Genomic DNA, 5740 nt, shown 5'->3' with positions numbered 1-5740 from the left:
ATACTTGGTCCAGAATTTTGTTGAGGCTGGACAGTTCATCCCTGGTGCCTTTAGAGGGTGGCTTTTGACCTGGTCAAGAGCTTTTGAATCCGGCGTTTACTACCGTGCCCTTCGTGTTGTCTTCTTTATTCCGGCGTTTGTTATTGCTGTTGCGCCGTGATTTCCCGTTTCCATCTCTAACTTCAGATGTACTAGGGTCGCTGGTGCTGCATCTGGCTAGCCAGCTGTCCTCACCCATGCAAAAGCGGGTCATGAGGTTTATTAATGCGGCCATCGTTCTTGGCTTATTTTGGCCGAGGTGTCTGGCGAGCCATTCGTCACGGACGCTATGCTTAAAAGCTGCCAAGGCTTCGGCGTCCGGACAGTCGACAATCTGGTTCTTTTTAGTAAGAAACCTGTTCCAAAGCTTTTGGGCTGACTCTCCGGGCTGTTGAGTTATATGACTCAAATTGTCCGCATCTGGAGGTCGGACATAAGTTCTTTGAAAATTTGCTCGAAAGGCGTCTTCGAGCTCTTCCAAACTTCCAATGAAGCTTTCGGGGAGGCCTTTAAGCCAGTGACGAGCTGGCCTTTTGAGCTTGAGAGGTAAGTACCTTATGGCGTGGAGATCATCTCCTCGAGCCATATGGATATGAAGGATGTAGTCCTCAATCTGTTGTTCCATCGTATGCCTCTATGTTAACGGGTTTGAATCCCTCTGGAAATTCATGGTCCAGCACCTCATCGGTGAAACATAGGGGGTGTGCGGCACCCCTGTAGCTGGGTGTACCGCGTTGTTCGGATGCTTGTTGTGTTGCATTGTATGATGGCGCGCGCTTGCGTGGTCCATAGATGGATCTTGTTGCGCCGTCCTTTGGGTGCGAGCCCTCGCATGGGTTGTGTGTTGTATTGTGAGTGGCGTTGTATGCCGCTCTGTGTTGGTAGAGGGGTCGTCTATCTGGCCAGGTGGCTGCTTTGATATTTGGTTGTGGGGGGTCTGAGGCCTCCTCATCGAATTCAGGTAGCAGCTTCCGCTTTGGGTAGCTCTTGGAGGGGCGATTGTCGCCGTACCTCGCTGCTGTGTTGAGTATTTTACTCCATCTGATTTGGAGTGTGTCTTGCGCAGCCTTGAGCCTTTGCTTCTGCTTTTTAAGACTCCTCGCGGTGGCAACAAGTCTTTTATGGGCATTCTGCTGCTCTGGGTGCCTGTCCGGCGTTATGTCGTCCGGACCATTATCCTTGGTAGAATTTGTTTGTTCGGCTTGATTATCCGGATTGCCGTTGTCCGGCAGCGGTTCGCCCTGCTCCAGCGCTGGGTCTATGTGATCGTTATTTCTGTCGGGGCGGGATTTGGGGCGGCGCTTGCGTCGCCGCTTTGATTGCTTCTCGAGGGAACAAGCCTTCGGTGCGTCCTTCTGCTCCTCTTCATCATCTTTTCGTGCGTCCACCATGTATACGTCATATGACGAGGTGGTTTTCCAGGGCCCAATAGGCGCTGGTTCTTCATCGTCTCCCTCATCGGCGTCCATACCGTCGATGTCTTCGAAGTTGAAGTCGAGCATGTCGGTTAAATCGTCGACAGTGGCTACAAAGTGGGTGGTGGGTGGGCTTTGAATTTATTCATCGTCCGTATCCCAACCTTGCTAACCATAGTCCGGACAGGGCTCTCCTGATAAAGAGAGAGACTTTAGTGTCTTCAAAATATCGCCGAAAGGCGAGTGCTGAAAGATGTCCGCGGCAGTAAACTCCATGATCGGCGCCCAATCGGATTCGATCGGCAGGGGCGCGGAGGGTTTAGAGTCTGGAGAGGAGTCCGGCTCCTTGGAGTCATGATTCTCGCGGAGTGCGGGGCTGGTGTTCGGCTCGATTGTCATTGGGATCACAACCCCCAACGCAGCGTCCAACCACCCATCCTCGATCGGTGCAGTTGGCTCCGAATTAAGGGTCGAAGCCGATGCGGGTGCGGCCTCCAGGGCACTGTTCGGCGGCAGAGCTAGATCATGCTCGTCGTGACAGTGTGGCGCGCTCGACAGTGGCTCGAATCCGTCGAAGATCAAGTCCCCGCGGATGTCAGCCGTGTAGTTTAAACTTCCAAATCTGACCTGACGGCCAGGGGCATAGCTTTCGATCTGCTCCAGATGGCCAAGTGAATTGGCCCGCAGTGCGAAGCCGCCGACGACGAAGATCTGCCTGGGGAGGAAGGTCTCACCCTGGACTGCATCGCTATTGATGATCGTAGGAGCCATCAAGCCTAACGGCGACGACACAGAGGAACTCTCAATGAAAGCACCAATGTCGGTGTCAAAACCGGCGGATCTCGGGTAGGGGGTTCCGAACTGTGCGTCTAGGCCGGATGGTAACAGGAGGCAAGGGACACGAAGTTTTACCCAGGTTCGGGCCCTCTTGATGGAGGTAAAACCCTACGTCCTGCTTGATTAATATTGATGATATGGGTAGTACAAGAGTAGATCTACCACGAGATCGGAGAGGCTAAACCCTAGAAGCTAGCCTATGGTATGATTGTTGTTCTGTATGTTGTCCTACGGACTAAAAACCTCCGGTTTATATAGACACCGGAGAGGGTTAGGGTTACACAAAGTCGGTTACAATGGCAGGAGATCTACATATCCGTATCGCCAAGCTTGCCTTCCACGCCAAGGAAAGTCCCTTCCGGACACGGGACGAAGTCTTCAATCTTGTATCTTCATAGTCCAGGAGTCCGGCTGAAGGTATAGTCCGGCCATCCGGACACCCCCTAATCCAGGACTCCCTCACAAGGCAATTGCACCAGTATTGTCACAAAAGATTTTCATTGGACCCGATGCACTAGGTATGACACCTATATTGGATATGAACTCCTTCATCCAAACTCCTTCGTTTGCTGCTTCTGAAGCAGCTATGTACTCCGCTTCACATGTAGATCCCGCCACGACGCTTTGTTTAGAACTGCACCAACTGACAGCTCCACCGTTTAATGTAAATATGTATCCGGTTTGCGATTTAGAATCGTCCGGATCAGTGTCAAAGCTTGCATCAACGTAACCATTTATGATGAGCTCTTTGTTACCTCCATATACGAGAAACATATCCTTAGTCCTTTTCAGGTATTTCAGGATGTTCTTGACCGCTGTCCGGTGATCCACTCCTGGATTACTTTGGTACCTCCCTGCTAGACTTATAGCAAGGCACACATCAGGTCTGGTACACAACATTGCATACATGATAGAGCCTATGGCTGAAGCATAGGGAACATCTTTCATTTTCTCTCTATCTTCTGTAGTGGTCGGGCATTGAGTCTTACTCAACTTCACACCTTGTAACACATGCAAGAATCCTTTCTTTGCTTGATCCATTTTGAACTTCTTCAAAACTTTGTCAAGGTATGTGCTTTGTGAAAGTCCAATTAAGCGTCTTGATCTATCTCTATAGATCTTAATGCCCAATATGTAAGCAGCTTCACCGAGGTCTTTCATTGAAAAACTCTTATTCAAGTATCCCTTTATGCTATCCAGAAATTCTATATCATTTCCGATTAGTAATATGTCATCCACATATAATATCAGAAATGCTACAGAGCTCCCACTCACTTTCTTGTAAATACAGGCTTCTCCAAAAGTCTGTATAAAACCAAATGCTTTGATCACACTATCAAAGCATTTATTCCAACTCCGATATGCTTGCACCAGTCCATAAATGGATCGCTGGAGCTTGCACACTTTGTTAGCTCCCTTTGGATCGACAAAACCTTCTGGCTGCATCATATACAACTCTTCTTCCAGAAATCCATTCAGGAATGCAGTTTTGACATCCATCTGCCAAATTTCATAATCATAAAATGCAGCAATTGCTAACATGATTCGGACATACTTAAGCATCGCTACGGGTGAGAAGGTCTCATCATAGTCAATTCCTTGAACTTGTCGAAAACCTTTTGCGACAAGTCGAGCTTTGTAGACAGTAACATTACCGTCAGCGTCAGTCTTCTTCTTGAAGATCCATTTATTCTCAATTGCTTGCCGATCATTGGGAAAGTCAACCAAAGTCCACACTTTGTTCTCATACATGGATCCCATCTCATATTTCATGGCTTCAAGCCATTTTTCGGAATCTGGGCTCACCATCGCTTCTTCATAGTTCGTAGGTTCATCATGATCTAGTAGCATGACTTCCAGAATAGGATTACCGTACCACTCTGGTGCGGATCTTACTCTAGTTGATCTACGTGGTTCAGTAGTAACTTGTTCTGAAGTTTCATGATCATCATCATTAGCTTCCTCCATAATTGGTGTAGGTGTCACAGAAACCGGTTTCTGTGATGTACTAATTTCCAATAAGGGAGCAGGTACAGTTACCTCATCAAGTTCTACTTTCCTCCCACTCACTTCTTTCGAGAGAAACTCCTTCTCTAGAAAGGATCCATTCTTAGCAACAAATGTCTTGCCTTCGGATCTGTGATAGAAGGTGTACCCAACAGTCTCCTTTGGGTATCCTATGAAGACACATTTCTCCAATTTGGGTTCGAGCTTATCAGGTTGAAGCTTTTTCACATAAGCATCGCAGCCCCAAACTTTCAGAAACGACAACTTTGGTTTCTTGCCAAACCATAGTTCATAAGGTGTCGTCTTAACGGATTTTGATGGTGCCCTATTTAACGTGAATGCGGCCGTCTCTAAAGCATAACCCCAAAACGATAGCGGTAAATCTATAAGAGACGTCATAGATCGCACCATATCAAGTAAAGTACGATTACGATGTTCGGGCACACCATTACGCTGTGGTGTTCCGGGTGGCGTGAGTTGCGAAACTATTCCGCATTGTTTCAAATGTAAACCAAACTCGTAACTCAAATATTCTCCTCCACGATCAGATTGTAGAAACTCTATTTTCTTGTTACGATGATTTTCAACTTCACTCTGAAATTCTTTGAACTTTTCAAATGTTTCAGACTTATGTTTCATTAAGTAGATATACCCATATATGCTTAAATCATCTGTGAAGGTGAGAAAATAACGATATCCGCCACGAGCTTCAACATTCATTGGACCACATACATCTGTATGTATGATTTCCAACAAATCTAATGCTCTCTCCATAGTACCGGAGAACGGCGTTTTAGTCATCTTGCCCATGAGGCACGGTTCACAAGTACCAAGTGATTCATAATCAAGTGGTTCCAAAAGTCCATCAGTATGGAGTTTCTTCATGCGCTTTACACCGATATGACCTAAACGGCAGTGCCACACATAAATTGCACTATCATTATCAACTCTGCATCTTTTGGCTTCAACATTATGAATATGTGTATCACTACTGTCGAGATAAAAATAGACCACTCTTCAAGGGTGCATGACCATAAAAGATATTACTCATATAAATAGAACAACCATTATTCTCTGATTTAAATGAATAACCGTCTCGCATCAAACAAGATCCAGATATAATGTTCATGCTCAACGCTGGCACCATATAACAATTATTTAGGTCTAATACTAATCCCGATGGTAGATGTAGAGGTAGCGCGCCAACCGCGATCACATCGACTTTGGAACCATTTCCCACACGCATCGTCACCTCGTCCTTCGCCAGTGTTCACTTAATCCGTAGTCCCTGTTTCGAGTTGCAAATATTAGCAACAGAACCAGTATCAAATACCCAGGTGCTACTGCGAGCTCTAGTAAGGTACACATCAATAACATGTATATCACATATACCTTTGTTCACCTTGCCATCCTTCTTATCCGCCAAATACTTGGGGCAGTTA

Source organism: Triticum aestivum, chromosome 6A, assembly GCF_018294505.1.
Source record: "Triticum aestivum cultivar Chinese Spring chromosome 6A, IWGSC CS RefSeq v2.1, whole genome shotgun sequence".
NCBI classification, from domain to species: domain Eukaryota; kingdom Viridiplantae; phylum Streptophyta; class Magnoliopsida; order Poales; family Poaceae; genus Triticum; species Triticum aestivum.
This window is presented reverse-complemented; position numbering follows the sequence as displayed.